This window comes from Ochotona curzoniae, unplaced genomic scaffold (assembly GCF_017591425.1).
Source record: "Ochotona curzoniae isolate NIBS_2020 unplaced genomic scaffold, NIBS_Ocur_1.0 contig_66, whole genome shotgun sequence".
Lineage (NCBI taxonomy): Eukaryota > Metazoa > Chordata > Mammalia > Lagomorpha > Ochotonidae > Ochotona > Ochotona curzoniae.
In genome coordinates this window covers 26,912,735-26,934,784 of record NW_024466512.1, presented here as the reverse complement: position 1 = coordinate 26,934,784, position 22,050 = coordinate 26,912,735, and the positions used below count along the sequence as shown (strand labels likewise).

The window sequence follows — 22,050 nt, the reverse complement described above, 5'->3', positions numbered from 1 at the left end:
CCTTGATTTTTACAGAACAGGCCTCTGTAAGCACACGCTTTAGTGAAGTGCAGTGGTATTCAGGGCTTGCCCATTCAAGGCCATCTGCCATTCGCATCTGCAGGTGGTGCAGGTCCTTCTGTGCCTTGGATCTGTTTCAGCCTCCACTTCAGGGCATGCCTGTGGTTCTGCCCCCAGTCTCCCTTTCCTTTCCTACCATGCCATTGTTATAATGATAGACCTGGAAAGCAGCAGAAGAGTTGTTTGTGGATATCCTTTGGAGGAAGGGGAAGCCGTCATTTCCCAGCCCTTTCTGAGATCCCCTTTTCCCTCAGTGACTCTGAGCAAGTTTCTTTGTGCAGTATTGGGAAGTAGAGAACCAATATTTTGTATTCATTTTTCTAGAGAATGTCGGGCCTGGTACTTAGTGAATAGTTTGGCACTCTTTTGAAGTAAGATTTTAATTCTAAAACTGCTCTTGGAGAAGCTGAAGTGTGAGGCACAAGGCACCACAATGGACATGGACAAATCTCAGTTCCAATGCAGTTCAGCCATGTGCAAGCTGTGGGAGCCTCTGGGTGCCCTGTTTCTGAGAGTCTCCTTCTCTCATTGAAAACAGGACAGTGAATAGTATTTGTACTCATGTGATTGTTGTAGAGGTTTAATGGTTAAAGGTGTGAGTATGTGCTGTATGAGCTGTTTAGTCACTCAAGATGTAAAAATGTGAGTTGGTTCCCTTATCACACTTATACTCTCATGTTGGTATAGTACATTAAAATATTTGAGGTGGTACTCCTTTTCAAGGAAAATATTCTAGTGTTTCAAGAAGTAGTATATGGGAACATTTAATACATGGGATACATGGATTATTCTCAGTTCATGAGATCGCAATTGAGATTCATGTAATAAATGAGAATGTTGGATAATTTTTCAATCCAATAATTTATTGCATTGTCTCTCAATTCTAGCTGCCCATTAGAACCACTGCCCATTAGAACTACAAAAGAGTGTCTGTGCCCCAGCATACCCTGGTGAACCAGAACTTCTGAGTTGGAACAATGAAACAGGAAGCAATGAAAAGCAAAACAAGGGGAAATGGCAACTTGTTTTTGTCTCTATCACTGGGCTGAAGTTCACTTGAAAAAGCTGTTAAGGTGCATCGCACCCACAGGTTGGGATATAGGTCAAGGTATATGTAATGAGCAGTGATTCATTATAAAAGCCTGTGATTGCCTGCTCCCTCTTGTCTAGGAAGAAGAGGAGGCTCCATGGATCCCACGGTGGTGCTGGTGCTTTGTCTCTCCTGCTTGCTTCTCTTCTCACTCTGGAAACAGAGCCATGGGCGAGGGAGCCTACCGCCTGGTCCCACTCCTCTTCCAGTTCTTGGCAACATCCTTCAGATAGATTTTAAGAACTTTACCAAATCCTTAACTAAAGTAAGTATGTGTTATTATACCTGGTAATTTGTGTTAATAATTAAGCTCAGGTGTTAATGATAATATATTGCTTAAGGCAAATAATTAAAATAATTTATTTAAAAGAAACCTTCACCTATAATTCAAATTATTAATGTGTTGGTATCAGAAGTAGATGAATGAACTATTGCATTTGGCTAGTATAGAGATCTTAGTGTTTTTTTTTAGAGATTTATTTATTTGTATTGGAAAGGCAGATATACAGAGAGGAGGAGAGAGAGGAAGATCTTCCGTCCAATGGTTCACTCCCCAAGTGACCGCAAGGGCTGGTACTGTGCCAATCCAAAGCTGGGAGTCAGGAGTTCTTCCAGGTCTCCCACGTGGGTTCAGGGTCCCAAGGCTTTGGGCTGTCCTCGACTGCTTTCCCAGCCTCAAGCAAGGAGCTCCATGGGAAACTGGGCTGCCGGGATTAGAACCAGTGCCCATTTGGGATCCCGGTGAGTGCAAGATGAGGACTTTAACCACTACGCTATTGCACTAGGCCAGAGACCTTAGTGTTTTAAGGTGGAGTCAGACTCATAAAATCTAGTGCTTTTGTTTGTTTCACAGTTTTTTTTTATTAAAGATTTTGTATCCTAAAAGTCAATGACAATGCAGTGTTTTGTGATTGCTGATTTTAGTGAAAAAATCATCTAGTATTTATTTATTCTTTGTATTTTGTTTTGAGAACCAAGAGAATTAAACCACAGAGAAGCAAATTATTGCTGATTTCCAGGAATATTCTATAGTTCTTCAAAACAAATGAATAAAAGAAAGAATGAGTTAATGTCTTCTGGGTGGTAATGGAATGCTTTCAGAGCTGCACAAAGCCACCGTCTTTGATAGAGAATGCACAGTAGGAGTCAAATTATCTTTACGCCAGTCTGTGTGTTCTTGCTCTGCCTCAGTGGTGCCCCTCTTTCTGTGTTATTAGCACCCATAGATCTAAAATTAGGGTTATTGCATGAGCATAAATGTGGACACCTGCTATTTAACTGCTGAGGTAATCTGAAGCAGTGTGGCACTGCTGCTGTGTGTTGGTTCAGACTTGAACACTGAATCCTGATAAGGTCTCAGGCGTCAGTGTCTGCCAAACTACAATTTAAACGTGAGACTTCTATGTATTAGTCATGGGTAAAAAAAATTGTAAAATCTTTAAATGCTCTCTCTTTTTATTCTGTGAAGTAAAGCAAAGAATCCTTGCTTTGGTTTTGACTATTTTGTGATAATCTGACACTGATTTCTCCTGTTGTAGTCTGGGTGTTGGGAGCCACTATGTATGTAGGTGTCGTAATCTTGAGCACGTTTGTGCATAACTTCCAGAATATTGGTGTTGTAATTGACAGAACAGGATGATTGACAGGAAGGTGTTCCTACAAGCTCAGTGATGCACATAATGTAAACCAAGTGAGAATTTTTCTTTCCTCCCTCAGCTGTCTAAAGTCTATGGTCCTGTGTTCACTGTGTATTTGGGCATGAAGCCCACTGTGGTGATGCACAGTTATGAAGCAGTGAAGGAAGCGCTAATTGACCTTGGAGAGTAGTTTCCTGGAAGAAATATTCCTCCACTGAACGAAAAAGTTAATAAAGGATTAGGTCAGTTTTCATACGTGTGTGTTTACATGTGTGTTTATGTTTGTGTTCACATGCAGATGTTCATTGTCATGCATTCACATGTTTGCATGTTCACAGATGTGTTCACACGTGTGCCTTTGTATGTGTCTTCACACATGTGCTAATTTGTGTTGGTGGTGACAATGGTCATGGGGGCGCCACTTGCTGAATTTTCAGATGCCAGCTTCCTTTTCCTCTCCTGAAATCCTCCTTAGCTTTCCATTTCTCTTCTCAGGACTTATTTTCAGCAATGGAAAGACATAGAAGCACACCTGGCGCTTCTCACTTGTGACCCTGAGGAATTTTGGCATGGGGAAGAGGAGCATAGAGGAGAGAGTTCAAGAGGAGGCCCACTGCCTTGTGGAGGAGCTGAGGAAAACCAACGGTGGGTGACCCTTACATGTCCTCTCCAGTGATAGCCTTGCCATTTCAACTTTTCCTGGTTGTCAGCTCCCTGGAGGAGCAGGGTGTGTTTGGAACGGAGCCTGGGAGCAGTAGCATTGGTGATTGCGTAGCACTAGTAACCAGCAAGGGCTGGCTCTCTCTCTTTTTAAAAAGATTTATTTTATTTATTTAAAAGGCAGAATTACAGATTGAGAGGGAATCTTGCATCCACTGTTTCTCCTCCCAAATAGTTGAAATAAGCTAGGAGCCAGGAGTTTCTCCCAAGTCTTCTACATGCATGCAGGAAAACAGGCAATTGGGTCTTCTTCTGCCTCTTTCCCAGGAATTCTGGAAAGCAGTTGGATTAGAAGTGGAGTAGCCTGGATTCTAAGTACACCTTATGGAGTGCAAGAACTCACTACAGGCATTGGCTTGATCCACTATTCCCAAGCCCTGGCTTTTTTTATACAGGATTGTATAGTAGTGGCTGGCCATCAGCCAAGCAGTTACCTGGTAGAAAATGTCTCAGTGCTACCAGGCCCACAGACCAGTGGAAAATGTATTTTCATTGGGACATGTCTGGTTATCAGGGAAGTATAACCAAGGCACAGCAGTAGGGATTTTTAATATTATTAGTTACCTTGCTTATGTAACTTATTTTTATAGTTCTTACATCTTGATACACAGATGAACCTATCTAGAGCCTATTATTTTCAAATGTTTCATCTATTCAACTCACACCCAAGCCAACATTTTCCTAGAAGTGAACTGCTAAGGAATCCCGACTGCCCTGATCAGGCCCAGAGATTTTAAAACTATGCAAATTATTGAACCAGAAATGTACAAGCATACCGCTTTGTCTCCTCATTCCTTCCCACCAAGGCTGATATAAATGCTGGGCTCCTGCTTTCCTGGTTCCTTCCCAACCACACCTGGTGCCACCCCACATGTCCTCAGGTCTCTTCCTTTGGAAGAACTGTGAGCACCTCCCTCTTTTCCAGACCCATTATCTCCTGTCTTTCTGGCCTCCTCTCATCTCAGGAAAATCAAATTCTCAGGGGCGTTTCAAAGCAGCTGATGTGATGCTGGTCATTTATGCTAATTATTCCCCCACCATAACCAGCCTTCCTCTATGAAGTGCTTGTCATAGTGCATTGATTACCTTCTTGGAATTCAAACTTCTCTCATTTTTCATTGTCTTGCCAGTGAAGTAAGAGGTTGAAAAAAAAGGTTCTCTCTCTGTTTTTCATACTCTCTCACATACATACACATACAATATTTCAAATGAATAACCTCCAATTAATACTCATTTTCCAGGTTAAAATCACAATTGTTATTGAAAACTTGGTGCCCTGGTGTGTTTCAGTTTAAAAGGAACTGGACCAGAGCAGTTAACAAAACATGTTTTCTATTATTTAATTCACAATCATTTCCTTACAGTCTCTTGAATCAAATCACCTTTAATTATATTTATGGTGTGAATTCTGTGGTTTTTTTTTTTTTTTTTAGGTAAAAAGTTTGTTGATATCTTGATTGTAACAAATTCTTTCAATGTTGCTTATAAAAAAACAAGACATAAAACTTTCCTTTGCATTATTTTTTGTATGTAAAATGATGAAATTGATGGTGATGTGAAAAATTTATGGCAACACAGTATTCCATTGATGCTTTGTAGTACAATAATCTAGAAATCCACAGAGCACAGGCTTAGTGCAAAGAAAAGGTGTGCAGCCTGATTAGTGGTCCTGGGCATTGTTTCTTAGGCAGGAAGTACATTTCCTTCTATATCAAATGTTCAAAGACAATTTACCTGTGGTGTTTGCCACGTCAGTTCAAGGGAAAGATTTCTACCTTAATTTTAGGCAAATAAATCTTTCAATATTTTTGAATAATTTCTTTGGCTTCCATGGATGTTAGCTGCTCATATTTGTTCTACCAAATGCCAGAATTATGTCAATCCTTTCTCTCAGTGTTCATCTGCACTATTTCCACATACATTTTCCCTCAAGTATTGAATGTGTATAACGGGTCTCTAACATTTTGTGCCTAATTGACTATTCGTTTTCAGGGTAAATATAACTGTACTTATAACTTGAGTTATTAGGTGTTTTAGGGGTGGCCTCTCAGGTTTTCCCGTTGACCTCCAAATAACATTGACTTGGGGTCAGAGTCCTGCACAGAGGTTGTGATGTTTCCTCTGGCATTGGTGTTCCTGAAGCTGGAAGATTGTCATTCAATAAGGGATGAGGTCAACAGTCCTTTCTGTTGTTCTCAGCACTTTGAAGATGATGCTGATCAGGTAATTTGTAAATGGTTACTGTTTTAGATTCTAAAATCACCTGTGTCTCATAGTTCAAAGTGTATGAGGTTTGTATGGCCTTTCTAATAGTGCTTAAAAATGCTTCATCTAATGTTTGCCTGGATTTAACCTGTAACTTATGCTGGGTTGAATGTTACTTTTCTGAACCTGTCACTGATACTGTCTAAACCCAGAGGTGTGGAAGAATTGAACTTTTTTTTTTTTTTTAACATATTGTTCACTCAACACTATACCAATTAACCCCATAACATTGTATATCGACGCTGATGTTTTGTTGGGGGTTTTAACTGACTGGAACTTTACTCTGTTGGCTCTACCTTCAGACCAGAGAAGGTCTCCCCAAGAGGCCACTGAACTTATCTGGACAATAGGACGCTGGACTTTATGCTGGGTACATGCTCACAATGCAGGAATTTCAACGGAACTTGAACTGTGGTTATGCAACAAGATGGAGCAATCCACTATGGGAGGAGGGGTGTGGGAGGGGCGGGGGGACTCCCCAATGCTTATAAAACTGTTTCACATAATACAATGTTAATAAAAAAAAATGCTTCTCATTCTTTAGCCTCACCGTGTGACCCCACCTTTATCCTGGGTGCTGCTCCGTGCAATGTGATCTGCTCTGTGATATTCCAGAGCCGTTTTGATTATAGAGACACAGATTTTCTTAACTTGATGGAAAAATTCAATGAAAACTTCAGGATTGTTAATTCCCTGATTGTTCAGGTCAGAAGTTGCTCTCTTTCTAATGAAGCATTTCTTGTGTTCACTGACAAGCTCAGAATTGTACCTTGCAGTGTAGCCTCTGCACTTTTATTCTTCCTTTTTAAAAGATTTATTTATTTTTTATCAGAAAAGCAGATTTTACAGAGAGAATTAGAGGCAGATAGAAAAGTATCTTCCATGTAAGGATTAGCTCCCTAAATGGCCACAATAGTAGAAGGGAAGGAAGAAAGGAAAAAGGAAAGGAATGAGGAAGGAATGAAGGATGAAAGGAAGGATAGAAAGAAAGAATATAGATAGGTCTTCTGTTTAGCAGGCCTCCAGACCACCAAAGTGTGGGGCAACAGCATTCTTCTGCAGCAGAAAACACCAGAGACAAACTGGTGGTACGGGATGTCCATTTATTTGAAAGAAGTCACAAGCTTATATTGGGTACGAAAAGGGGGCAGGAAGAAGGGCTGTCCCGACAGTCCTCTCCCAACCAACGATGACATTGTGACTGACTAGTAGTTATGTCTGTCTCTCTGGACCTGCCAATGAAATTAAGGCCAGGAAGCACAGGAAGCTGTGTCTCAGGGCAAATTTGTTACATGCTGAAAAGCAGTATGAATGTAGCATTTGATTTCCTAGAGTTGTTTACCAAGGAAGTCCTAGCATAGTTCGTCAAATGGCGGAGAAGAGACTGGGTGCAGGCCATTGCTCTTGCTGCATGCCCAGTGTACAGGCCAGGTTGGAGTTAGCCAAGACTCAAGAGTTATCCCAAGGAGACTAGGCCATGTGCCTATGGCCTCCCACATGGACTAGGCAGACAGAGATCTAGGGGTGATCTTCCACAGAAAGGAGAGACGAAAGGAAGGAAGGGAGGAAGAAAAATAAGAGAAAGAGGAAATAAAGACAGGAGTTGTGTTGGGGCTCTCCTAACCTCACTCTTAACTTGTTGATCAAACTAAACCTCAGATCAGTCACAAGTGAAAGCTCAAGATTTTCTCAAATACTTTTTGCACTTTTTTAAATTAAATTTTTTTTCTCATATTTAATGGCAGAGAACTGGTAAGGCTCAGACAGGGTCAGATAGACACAGAGTGTCTATCCTCTGACTCACTCTTCAGTTGCCCACAACAGCCAGATGTGTGCATGCTGAAGTCAGGAATCTGGGCACAGTTGAATTGTTTTTCATTGATGCATGGATCCAAGTACTTGAGGCAGCACCTGTTTTCTTCTGCAGGCCACATAACTAGGAAGGTAATAGTAGCAGGTGATTTGGGACATGAGCAGTAGGAATTGGGAATAACCCTCCTGATTGGGAATATTTCCCAAGTGTAATCTTAAAATTTACCTAATGCTTATTCCTCCATTCTTGTTTTTAAGATAAAACCTGTGTTATGATTTTAGGCTATAAATCTGATGCAATGAAAGGGAAAAAACAACAAAGCTATCACACTTAAAAGACCCTGAGAATGTACATCTAATTGATACTACACTGCATTAAGCAAAAATTAAACTTTTGATAAATTGTGGCCATGATATGTTGAACCAGAAGGATTTCTTGTTTAAGCTTAAGTAGGCTTGTTTTGTAGCCTGTAACCTGGAGAAGGCTCCATGAACTGAGAAAAAACAGTGTATTCTCCGTCTATAGGATGAAAAGTTTGTTAGCTATCAGCTAAGTCCATTTGCTCTAGTGTCTGGATAAGTTCTGTTTTTTCCTTGCTGAGTTTCAGTCTTGTCGATCTGTCTATCGATGTTAGTGGAGCATTAAGGTATCCACTATTATTGTATTGGAGTCTATTTCTCCCTTTAAATCTTTTAATATTTTTTATTAAAATATACTGCCTGGCATTGGGTGCATATACATTCATTATGGGGATCTCTTCTTGTTTGATGGATCTTTTGATTATTATGTTGTGTCCTTCTTTGCCTCTTTTAATGTTTTTTTTTTTCACATCAAAGTCCATAATAGCTGATATAAGAATGGCTACACCAGCTCATTTTTCCTTATGATTAGTTTCAAATATCTTTTTGTTTCTTTTCACTTTCAGTTTCGACTGATCTTTGTTAGTGAGATGTGTCTACCGTAAGCAACAGATATTTGAAAAGACAAATAAAAGCTTAGATTTTTGAATACAAAGGAAAGCTTTGCTGGGTAGATTATTCTGGGCTGAATTTTTTGCCTTTTGGAATCTAGAATTGTCACTCCATTCTCTTCTGGGCTGTAACATTTCCTCTGAGAGATCAGCTGTGAGTCTGATTGAGGTTCCACTATACGTCACTTGGTTGTTTTCATGTTCACATTTAAAGGATCTTATCCTTATGTTTGACTGAAGAGAGCTTGATTACCATGTGTCGTGGAGAAGATCACCTTTGGGCAATTCTGTTGGGAGTTCTGTGTCCCTTCTGGATATTGTTTCTCAATTCTTTCTCCATAATAGGGAAGTTTTATTACTTCATTGAATACAGCTTTAAACCCAGTTTCTTTCTGCACTTTCTGGAACTCCTGTAATTTTTATACTTTGCCTTTTAACAATGTCTTAATTCTTGAATAATTTTTTTAGCTTGACCCAGTTCTTCCAACTTTTCGACTTTTTCTCCATTGTAACAAGTAATATTTTCAAAATCTGAGATTCTTTTTTTTTTGCCTCATTTATTCTGCTATTGAGACTTTCCACTGAATTTTTAATTTGCTCTATTGTGCCTTTCATTTCCAATAGTTCTGCTTGATTTTGTTTCAGTGTTGCTATTTCCTGTGTGACATATTCCTTAAATTTCTTAAATTCCTGTATGTGCTACTCATTGTTGTTAAAAAACCTTATAACAAGTGTTTTGAATTCTTTATCCCCCATTTTATTGATGTCTTCCTCAGTTAACTTTGAGGGTGGTGGAGGCTTTTGCTCCTTTGCAGGAGAATCTTCAGTAATATTCATTGTGTCTTTGTCTCTTCTTTTGTTCTTGGTCATTTCAGTTTTGATTAGCAGATCCATCTCCTTAGGAATGGTTTCTAAGCTGTGTTACCCACCGGTGCATGGGTCAACCTTATTGATTGAGTTTGGCAACTAAATCTCCATTTGTAGTTGTGCCACTCTTTCTATCAAGTTTCAGGAGTGGGTTCTTGTGCTAGGCTTCTGACACTGACTCCCTCTGTAGCTCCAGCTGCTGGCTTACCATTCTCCACCTCTTGTGATCCTGTGCTGTGGCCACACTGTCGTTTATACAGTCATTCTCCCGCTTCTGGTTCAAGCAGTGTCCAGGATTAGGGAGACACCAGCTGTTCTAAATAACTGTGTTTTTAGGTGGTGCTAAACTTGCCTATACCTTCTTGCCATTATGTCCTGGTGCCACCCGGACTTATTCTGGATGGTACCTATAGAATGCCACATTGGAACTGTTTTCTTCAGGAGGGCAGTGCAATGCATTGAGCTAGAAGTAATTTTGTTCCTAGTTTAGTGCTTGCAAGCTTAGTGTTGTCCCTGCAGTCCCACAGCCTTTGACCCCATGAACAAATGGTGCCTGAGCGCTACTGTTTACTTCGTGTACACTTTACTGTTGTTCTTCCCTTCTATCTTAGCCATTGCCTCAGTGCACAAAATGGCACCTGAGGTGGCACTGGTAGAGCTCTGGGGCTACTAGCTGTTAGGTCTGGGTTCCACACAAACCCATTATGAACCTGCAAGACGTGAAGTTGGCACTGCTTTCCCTGTGGATCAGTGCAGTGTGCCAGAAATGAGTGTGCTCTTGGCTGTCTGGCCAGATTAACATTCTCTGCCCCACCCTATGAATTGTTGCCTGATGCAGTACTGGTGATGGTCTGGCTTGTCAGATCCACCCTGTTCCAGCATTGCCTCTTGGAGCTCCTTCTCTGCTCATGGTCGTGTAAAACAGATTAGCCAAATGGGCAGTTCTTTGCCTGTGTTCATTTCCCAAACTCCTGGTGAATTCCTTTCCCACCTGGATGGCACTGGTGCTCTGGCTGCTGCTGGAGCTCTCGGAACAGAGCTGTTTTTTATCTAGGAATGTAATTACCAGCTGCGTTTATGGATCTTGACTAAGTATCATGGAAGAGTTAAATTCAGTTGTTTAACAGAATATATGGACTTTGTTTTAGATACTAATTATCTGAAGTCACATGCAATGCACATAGCTGGATTAATATGGATAGCAAACAAGTTAAAAAAATCAAAATAGCAAACATAAAGTGAATGTGACCCTGTTTCTATCCTACAAATTTTGGGATAATGGAATATCAAATTTAATCTAGCTATGCTTCTTGAAGATCTGCAAGTTTAAGTTTTTACTATACTTATGTGAAGGCAGGCACACAGAAAGACAGGAACATGGAGAGAGAGAGAGAAGAGATAGAAAGATAGAGGAGAGATAGGTGGATAGATTAGAGATAGGTAGATAGAGATTTTGTATTTGCTGGCTCATTTCTTTCTTTTTTTTTTTATTATATGACACAGTTTTATAGGTACTGAGATTCCCACCACCCCTCCCAAAACCCTTCCCCCCATGGTAGATTCCTCCACCGTGTTGCGTGACTCAGTTCAAGTTCAGTTGAGATTCCTTCATTGCTAGCATATACCAAGCATTTTGATTCCTCATTTCAATTGGGTTAATATACTTTTTAAAACTGTTTAGATGGTAAAGTTCTTATCCAAAGGGTTTTCAAAATATTCCCACATCTGTCAACAATGATATTCTTTAATTTAAAAATAATATCTCTTCTAGCAGGTAAAGGTGACATCTCATTGTGATTTTAATTTTTATTTCCATTGATGGTGAATGTTTGGTCTTGTATCTGTGACGCTAGAAGGAAGAGGGAATGGAGAGAAAGAACAGATCTCCCTTCAGGAGGGGGCCAGGACATAGCAAGCAGTGAGAAGTTCAATCTAAGTGTTCCCAGTGTGGGTGGCCAGGATCCAACAAATGGAGCTATCGCTGGTTCCTCCTTGAGTGTATTGAAAGGAAAACACAGTAGTAGCAAGCTGTCCTTTGATCCCTACTACTCAAGTGTTGGAAGTGGCAAATAACCCCATCTGAATGCTCGCTTCTCCCTGTCATTTTTCAAGAATATTGTTGGGGAAATTTTTTTAAAAAGCATTTTTGCTTTTCTTTCAATTTTTGAGTATATCGTTCTACTGTGAGTCGTTTGATAATGTTTAACAGTTTTATCTGAGTTAACTTGTGTGTAGGAATTACATTTTCCATAAATTATTTTTGAAACTCTGTGTTTACATTTAAACAACTTAATTGTGACATGAATTGAGTTTAGGTTTAATGGATTTATAGTTTCCGATGTCCTTTCCAATTCCGTACTATTTATGTCTTGAGATAGAGCTTGTTATTATTTTGGATCAGATATATCTATTGATAATTTTCCTGGACTCTTTGTGATAGTTTCTATTCATTAGATAACAGAACTGCTCCTGCCAATCTTGTTAGATTAGCCTTGTGTATAACGAGCATCTCACCCCTCCGTCTGGGAGCCATTCTGAGACGCCATGTGAAGTTCATGTTCTTCACAGCTGTTGCCTGTGTTTCGAGTGCTCACTAGGGGTGAGGATGTGCTTTGTCCTGTAGTGCTACAAGGTAGTGAAGGTAGAAGACGGACTGTGGAGCTGCAGCTGTACATGCAGGGTTAGATACACATTCCAGATCATGTATCCTCCCAGTGGGGCTGAGAGTGGCTGTCTGTTCTCCATTCTCCATTTTCCAGAGAGAGGATTTGTAGAAACTACCTACACTCATGCTCTGAAAGCTCTGTTATCCCTGTGTGGGGGACACTGCTTGATATGGACCCCCTGCATTTGTATGACTGGTGTCTGTGACCTAAGGAGGATTGGGAATGAGAAGGCCCAGGCACTTGTAGAAACAGGTAGTTGATGATACAGGAGACTCACAAACATGTGGCAGTCAGTGCCTGCATAAGTCCTCTGCAGGATGAAAGGGTATTTCTCTAGATACATTGGAGTACTTAGGGCAAGTCTGGGGAATCATGAGGCTTCTGCTCAGGATTTCAGTGCTTTGCTGTGTGCAGTGCCTGTCAGCTTCCTGACACGGGCTCTCCATACCTTCTCCTGTCTGCCGTGGCATCACTGGCAACATATACTCACAAAGGAGAAATTTGGACCTTCATATTTTGGTCCTGTGATACTCATGGAGAATGAATCCATTGGGCATGTGTGCATCTGTATAAAACTTCTACTTGTTCCTTTGGTTTAGAGAAACACCACTTCTAAGTTAGAGAATTATGAAATATGTGATAGGCAGCTTTCTGTTAGATCCTTATGTGTTTGGTCTAAAAGTTTGTCCTCTCTGAAAGAAAGTTAGTGCTGGGGTGTGCTTCTGGCTTGTGTGACACAGTGCATGGGATGGGATTGATGCCTGGTTTTTCACAGCATTTTTTGCCTGTTTTATGTGGATATGTTCAGTTGTTGTTGTGGTTTATCAACTTATGTGGCTTTGTCTTGCTGGAGATTAATTTGTAAATTTATGTGTATTTAGAACATGTGTAGATTATTTGGAATTTGAAGAGCTTCTATTGTATTGGTTTCATAGATTGAAATTTGTAGTCTTTTCAATATATCTTATATTTTTCAACTAAGGACTCATTACTCTGAATTAAGATTTTTTTTTGATTCTGAACACATAGATGAAAGTTCAATTAAAAACATCCTGTAACACAGTAACTTTATCTGGCATTGAGGGTGTCTCAAGTTATTTATTTCCAAATTGGCACCTATAAACCTAATCTAATGGATTCAGGGACCAGAAGTTTTTTTCCATTACACTTGGTTCGAGTGTCTTCTTAGGGATGCTTAAACACTCCTTTTCTAGAGTGACATCCGAACCATCTCCTGGTCTTAAACTCAGATGTGTTTGCTTAAGATGATAACCCCATGTTCTCCCATGTGCCAGCTAATACAGAGTCCAGTTTAATCTGTCACTTGCTTCAGATTATATATACCTTGGTAACTGCAGTGGCCTGGTCTGTTCCATCCCCAGCACCATATCTTCTCTCAACCTATGGGCATCCAACTCAGCCTGCCAGAAACCTGGCCCTTGCATGCATTAGTGGGAACTACAATGTGGTTGTGGTCACTCCCCAGTCACCTCCAACCCACTTATTACCAGCTCTGATCCTGTGTGAAGCCGAATTTACATCAGAATAGTCCTTTTCTTGCCACATCTGATTCAGGTTCTTGCATACACCTATAGGTGTTGAAACTTAGCTCAGCACACCCCACCCCACCACATATTCCAGTCCACAAGTACGCAAATGGGTGTTGCTGCTTTGTTTACCCTGGTCCTCCTGGCTCTTGTGCCTACCAACAGGGATCTTGTCCAGCAGAAGAGGGTCTGCAATTTTCTTATGTCAGTCTCCTAATCCCAGATCTTGCATTCTAATGTGTTATAGGGGTTTGGTGTGACACAATTTGTATCTTCTCTTGGCACTTGCCAATGGATACTGCAGCAGAGCCCTTACACTTGGCACTTGTCCAGGCTCTTGCATGTGCCAGTGCATGCAGTGGCCAGGCCTGATTTGGCCCTTCTCTAAACCCAGCTCACATGCAGGAAAATGGTTTTACTGCAGTATTTTAAAATATTTTAATAGTAGAATAGTTTCAAATCTGTAAAACAAAAGCTGTGAGGTAGTTCCAATTATTTTTGTAATCCCTAGGCAGTTTCCCTCTTAGTAACATGTTATGTTTTGTGATATTTTTGCCACAATCTTTTCCCATATCCAGCTTTTCCTATTAACATTAACCACATTAACATGACATACTTGTCCTGATATGTGGATCACACCCAGATTCTTTTCCTTTTTTAAATATAAAGATTGGATTGTTTATATATGAAAAACAAAGTTACAGAGAGAAGAGACCTGCCATCCACCATCTCCTATGCAGGTATGGTCACCCTCCACAGACTTTCGCAGACCACAGGTCTGCTTGTGAATCAGATTGTATTTGATTTTTATCAAGATGCCAAGTTTTGCCCATATGGGATGCCAGCACCTTAGGTAATTGTTTTAATATCAAAGACACAATGCTGACTCAAATTCTCTCCATCTGTCCTGCATTGTTCATATCAAGTTTTTTTTTTTTTTTTTTGGTTTGGATTTGCGCTTTCAATTATGGGTGAGAACATAAAGTGATTGCCTTTCTGTGTCTAACTGATTTCACTTAACGTGATGTTGTCTAGATCCAGCAGAAGAGAGTGTTGTAATATTGTCCTTTCCATCTTAATTGTGCGCTTTAGAGAAATCTGAGTTGTCTTGAGCTGAGTGTGATGATATGTGCTGGCACAATATCAAGTTTTCAATTAATTCCTAGGAAAAGCACAATCCACAGAGTGAATTCACTATTGACAACCTGTTGATCACAGTGATTGATTTGTTTGCTGCTGGAACGGAGACGACCAGCACTACCTTGAGATACGGGCTCCTGCTCCTGCTGAAGCACCCTGAGGTCAGAGGTATGAGAACCGGGATGGAGCATGGCAGGGTCAGCAGAGACCCTGGGAAGCTCGGCCTTTGCCTGCACCTTGTTTCTCTCAGCAAGGCTTCCTCCTCGAGATTCTGTACTGGCAGCTGCAGTTTGTGCAGCTCCAATGAAGGGATAATGATGAGAGCACTGTGCACGACAGGGAGTGTGACTGAGACAGCGAGGACATGAGAGCAGTAGTCAACGTCATAAAGCTGAGGACAGTGACCACAGCTGTGGATAAAGCATGTGGTGACACAAAGGTGTTTGCCACAGGCACAGGTTTCCTGGAGTGCCCTGGACTGATTGCTGGCTTTTCAGTGAGAGCAGAACACTTCAAATGGTTGTTAGTCTTGCAGAGATCTTATGTTAATTTGATAATTTAGTGTTCTAAAGCTGAGAGATCATATTGCAATAGTGAAAGTTTTATTTTGCTGTTTTTTTTTTAATAATACTGTATATTCCAGAATCTTGGGAAATTGACTGGAGAAAATTTCCTTAGTGAAATTTAAATATATTTGTATGTAGTTGTGTAGTGTGTTTAAGGGTTTTATGAACCTAGCCACTCAAGTCCAGAAATTAATTCTGCTATAGTTTTATCTTTTACAAACCATGTGTTTTTTTCTTTTTAAATGAACATTCCCCTGTCTTTAGTAGATTTTATTTCTGTGTATTGGATTACATTTTTTTTCTGGATCATAACTCCATTCAAAGTATGATAACTCAATCACAGATGAGAATCCCTCCTGGGGAATACTGTATGGTTCATTTCACCCAGATAGAGCAGATGAGGGGATCCCCAGTGCTGTGAGAGATTGAAGCTCTGGTGCTGTGTGGCAGAATGGATGAGTACAGTGCATGAGGACTTGCTATGTACTTATAAACAAATGGAAGAGGGGAGGTTGATGGGTGCTAACCCAAAGTCATGCCCAAAGAGAACAATGTCTTCATCAGGACATCCTCTATATAGAAATCTGATATCCCATGAATATGTGTAATGACAAAATATTAATTGGAAATTTAAAAAATACTTGGTGAGTGAAGTGTAAACTAACCTGAATTATGAAATACATGCATGAAATGATCACAATGTATCCCATAATATGGGCAACTGCATCTTAATCAAAACCAATACAAATGTGAGCACAACTTTTGGAAGCATCTTCTGCAGTATCTCAATGCAGCCAATTGTGTGATAAATGCAAATGAAAGAGTAAATACAGTTAGAAACGCCCACTAAACACACACATTCATTAGTGTCCTACAAAATATTTGTTTAAATTTCAAAATATAATAGTTAGCATATCCTAAGTGTCATTATTCTTTTGTTTTTTGAAAAGATTTTTTGTTCATTTAAAAATTTAATCTAGACTATTATTATATTCAAGTGAATGAATTATATGGATTACTTTAATCAAAATAAATGTATGCATATTTGAAAAAGATAAATGTGTTTTCATAGAACACAGTCAAAGTCCAAGCCCAGTTTCTCAGAGGAAGAATTTCCCATGAAGCTCCTGTATCTGCTACAGTGATGCTTTCTGTGCACTCTGATCTTCAGGGCTGTTGGACACCTGCCTCCTGCTTCACTCAGCCCTCACCTGCTGTGAGACGTGGGCTGTGCTGATCCTAGTCCCTGATTCCTCCCTTGTGTCTTCTCAGCTAAAGTGCAGGAGGAGATTGAGCGTGTGATCGGCAGACACCGGAGCCCCTGCATGCAGGACAGGAGCCACATGCCCTACACGGACGCTGTTGTGCATGAGATCCAGAGATACATCGACCTCGTCCCTAATAGTGCGCCCCATACAACGACTTGTGACATTAAATTCAGAAACTACCTCATCCCCAAGGTGAGTTTGTTTCCACTGTACCACAAATCTGTAAAGTTACCCAACACAGGGAAGGGTTTCAATTTTCCATTCCGTTCCACAGCCTGAGAACTGTGTGAACCTCTTAAGTGTGTTGTCTTAGTAGATTGGTTTGTGCCTTTGTGGTTTGCAGCTATGAAAACTGCATAAGGCCCCGAGTTGTGGCATAGTCTGTTAGTCAGCAGCTCACATGTGCAACACATGTTGTGGCTGCTCCACTTCAGCTCCAACTCCGTGCTGATGCGCTTGGCATAACAGAGAAGATTGCCCAAGTTGTAGGTCCAAGCTCCCACACAGGTGAGCAGTGAGAAGCTTTCAGCTTCATCCAAACCAGCTTTTGCTGCTGTGGCCATTTGAAGAGTGAAGCAGTGGCTGAAGCTTCTCTCTGTCTTTCTGTCCTTTGCCCCCTCCCTTCTCTACTATTTTTGCTCTGTTTCTGTAAGTATGTGTTTTGAATACACTAAGATGAATCTTCAAAGGAAAAGGCTTCCATTACACATCTAGGATTTTTCTCTAGTTTTCTCTACTTTTAGGTGCTTACAATTCCACATAAGTGTTAAATGTGTCAGTTTATCAACTTCCAACACTCAGGACTTCTATCAGAGTGGCAATATAATTTTAGATCAATTTGGAATAAATTCATGATATTATATGTTGAATTTTCCAACTCAGAGATTCTTTTGCAACCTGTACTTATGTCCCAATGTTTGGAAGATGACTTATTTTTCACCACTATTGCTTTATTTTATTTGACTTTCATAGGTATAAATCTTCCTTTAAGAACAGATTTATGAAGTGATTTCCATCCTTCTTCCCATTACTTGCCTTCTTTAGGATTCAGTTTCCCTGTCTGTTTTATACAGGGCACAACAGTATTTCCATCACTGACTTCTGTACTTTTTGATGAGAAAGAATTCCCCAACCCAAAGGAGTTTGACCCTGGCCACTTCTTGGACAAGAGCCGCAACTTTAGGAAAAGTGACTACTTCATGCCTTTCTCAACAGGTAAACAATTTATTTCCAATGAAAACAGGTTATAGAATAGACATTTGAAATCTGTGTAAACATGAGTAGATTAGTTCTGGAAATAATAGATGTGCTGCTTGAATGTGATCAGAAATCTCACTCCTTGTGTCTTTCATACAAATGATTGTAAAACTGTAATAGTAGGGTATTTTGGATGTGACCAGTTCTTCCAAAGTGAGCAACCTGTGGTATGTGCTAACTGAATTCTTGTGTAGATATACTTTAGTACACAGAAGTTTCTCTTAGAATGAGGCTTTTTTAAACTTTCTTCATTGGTCATGAGAGTGGTACATGTGTTGATAAACTTGATGTACTCTGGTGAAGGTTCTCAAATTGATGAATCTAAGGGACTTCTTTATTTTTAATTTATATGAAAGACAAAGCTACAGAGACTGGGAGACAGCAGAGATGTGGTGCTGTGGGGAGAGACAGATCCTCCACTGATTGATTCTCTCCTTAAGTGCTTCAAGAGTCATGTCTGGCCAGCACAAAGCCTGGAGCCTGGAGCTCCAACAGGGTCTTATACATGCATGCAGTGTCCCATGGACTTGGGCTATCTTCTGCTGCTTTCCCAGGAACATTAGCAGGAAATGGGCAGAAGTGGAGTGTTTGGGAATAGAACTAGCATTGTTCTGGGAAGCAGGTGATGCAGGCAGTGGTTTAACACACCCTGCTATAGGATTGACCTAGAACTTCAGGGAGGTAGTATCCCAGGATGCATAAAATGCTGTTAAGACACTTACATTCACATGAGGGAGGAGGTGAGTAGCCAGAGCATTGCAACCTATCAGGATGAGTGCTTTGAGAAAGGAAACAGGCTGCTGAGGTGGCAGATGAGGAAGTGGTTTCAGTTCACTGACATGAGACAGGGGATAGAGGTTCCAAAGGGAAGCAGGAGACAAGAGCTTCTTAGATAATGGGACAGCCTGGAAATGCAGGGTTCGCAATGTTGATGAGGGTAAGATAATCCTAGAGCTGAATGGAGAATGCTTACACTAAAGGAGGGATGCTAAACATAATCGAGGAAATAGTTGGGAATAGATCATGAAAGACCAATACAACCCTTTTGACCCTTATCAGATATGACCTTAATAATAATTAATGGTTTAAAATGGACAGTGTGTCTTGTGAACCACATGGCTATACACTGTCCTGGTAGACAGAAAATAGTTGGCTGAATATTCTGCGGAACTGTTAAAATGAATTATTTAATTATTTGAAGGTAAGATTCACAGTCAAAGGAGAGACAGAAAGATCTGTCCATTGTTTCACTCAGTGAATGGTATAACGCTTGCAACTACAAGAGCTGAGCTGAGCTAAAGCCAGGAGTCAGGAACATCTTCTGTATCCTCCAAGTGGTTGCATAGTGTTAAGGCTTTGTGCCATCTTCTTCTCATACCCGGGCCCAAAGCAGGGAGCTGGATTGGATGTGGAGCATCCAGGACAAGAGCCTCAGTGTGTGTATGGGTTCCCAGTGCATTTAAGGCTAGGATTTAGCAACTAGGCTATCATTTGGGCCCTCTGCCTGAATTTTAAAGGGTTGTAACATAAAGTAGGTAGACTTAACAATGTTTATTTTCATCAAAATATTTGCTAATCATGTGTAGGACTTTTCTTCAATACTTCATTGTATCACAATGTGGGACACTTCTCATAGGTTTAATAGTTCTTGAACTTTAATAATTTTAGCTTTACATTCCATTTGATCAATTTTTTTCATGTTCATGTGTGAATGCCCTTCAATAATCCCATCTTACTCTATCCTACTATCCACAATATATGTCTTTTAAAATTTCATGTAAACTCAGAGTAGTTATATTGTGGTAATAGTTAATTAAATGTGTGACACGAAGCTGATGGTGAATAAGCATTTTTTGAGGGAGAGTTGCCAGATCTTACATGAGGCTATATATATAGCAGGTGTTCGTTATTCTTTCCATGTGTGTACCAATCATCTTCTCAGCTAGCCTGTCTTCTACCCGTCAATTCAGTCATTAACCACTTAGGCACTGAATACTTCTTTTGATCATTTCAGACTCAATATTTGGTCGAAAAATCCTCCATGTTTTTTATTTTCAGGAAAGCGAGTGTGTGTTGGAGAGGCCCTGGCCCGCATGGAGCTGTTTCTGTTCCTGACCACCATTTTACAGAACTTTACCCTGAAGCCTTATGTTGATGTAAAGGACATTGACACCACTCCACTTGTTAGTGGATTAGGCCGTGTGCCCCGCCTTTACAAGCTCAGCTTCATTCCTGTCTAAGGAGGGCATATCAGGGGGCTTGGATGTGCTGTTACCTACAGCTGTCCTCATCCAGGAACCTTGGATTCATTCCTCCAGCATCGGTTTCTTCCATGTTGTGTAATCTGACATGTCCTCATTTCTCTAGATCTACTCTCCACTAGGAAGTTTTCTGGGTCCTTCATAAATGTATGATTGCAATAACCAGTACCTTGTAATTTCTGAATTGACCAACACATGTTTCAATCCCTGCCTAATGTTGAGTTATTAATATGTTATCACTGTCAAATAGTGGAAGATGATTGGTATTTGATAATTCAGAATTCTTTCTTTCCTAAGTGTCCAGAATAAAAGCATTATTAATTGTTGAGTTATTTTTCTAATTTCCTTCTTTGTACATAATGTGAATTAGAAGTGAAATAAAATCAATTACTAGCAGCACATGTTGGTCTTTATAATGACATTCCCAAAGTGAAATGGAAAAGGAACTCTGTTGTCATCTGTAGGTACTATAATTTTCATGTGAAAGAGAGAAACAGTGTTAGGTGTGGCTTCAATCTATAGGGGAATATTGAAGGGATTACAAAAGGGCAACTTAAAATACCAGTGCCTTTCTTCATCCATCAGTGACTCTGCTTCTCCAACAAATCATTAATCCTGACAAAACAAGTAAGTTTCAATCTCCATCTCTAGGCAATTGCCTAGGTTGCTTTGTGCCTAGGTGTTACACTGTTGGGAGACAAGCAGAGAAGAGCTGGTGGTAATTCAGGGCCTTGTACATGCCAAATTTGTGTTAACTATACCAATATGGCAGCTTAACTGCTTATTATCTCTTCCTTTATTTTTGCTTTTTGATTTTTGTCTCAACATACTAGGGGAAGGTGAGGAAGGCAAACTGGGACATGCCTCCACATCTCCAGGCAGTGGTGGTCCGGGCATAAGATAACCCCAGGAAGCAAGTTTGGGGACATTGGAGTAGTAGCAGCTGAAGGCATGTTTGAAAGGAAAGAAATGATCTCTTGGGTCTTCCATGGAGCATGCCACTGCACTCAAAGGCAGGCCAGGGACTGAGACAGAGTGGTTTAGAGAGGGTAAACTGCAGGTCAAGTCTGGGTCACACCAAGGGACCCATCCTGGTGGGAAAATGTGGGCTGGACTAAACAGCATCACCTGAAACCTGCTGGTGCTCACCAAAGAATCAGGGGCTGGGGATATGCCTAACAGGGCTAGGTTGCAGTCCCACCAGTGAAATGTCACAGCAGGAGATGTGCCACATTATACTTGACTACAGCACCCACCACTTAGTGAGAGAACTAGTTCTTAGGGCAGATATTGAAGGTGAATATTGGGATGACTTCTGTGGGACTGTAGCACCTGATGGTTTATGCAGAGAGCTGGGGGAGTGATGGGCTGATCCAGGCTAGACCATGAAACTCTCCTGACAGGAACACCTGTGTCACTTGTAGGACTGAGGCTGGGAGAATACCGATCAGTGCCAGGCTACCGTACTCATCAATACATGCAAGATCAGGGACTGATGGCAGACCATGTCAGCAGAACCACTGCATTCACCGGAATGTATGATACCCAGGGCTGAGTCTAGGCCTGGTTGGGTAACGTGGGAACTTTCCTATTATTCCATTGCTTCCCCCTTTTCTATCATTGAGTACATGTTTGGGGTTGCAGATGTGTCAGACCAGGCAGGAATACAGCTCTTGTCCCCATATGTATGCACCAGATCTGGCTTGGCCAGGCCTTAGCACTTGCTGGTATGAAGGAGATTCATAACATGATGTGGATCATGCCTGCACAAGCTGGGCTGTAACACCTGCCCGCAAGAGCTCAGACTGTAGGTGTGCCATGGCAACTGGGTTGAAACGTTTGACAGGACACACAAAATCCAGGGCTAGCTAGCCTGGTAGGGGAACTCTGGGGACCCACCTACTGGACTGTATCTCCCACTGC

The 22,050-nt window shown here is 40.8% G+C and overlaps 1 pseudogene; it reads left to right on the top strand.

The window, feature by feature from the left end:
* The first annotated feature begins 1,247 nt into the window (after positions 1–1,247).
* On the top strand, positions 1,248–20,448 carry LOC121164307 (annotated as a pseudogene).
* The last annotated feature ends 1,602 nt before the right edge of the window (positions 20,449–22,050 follow it).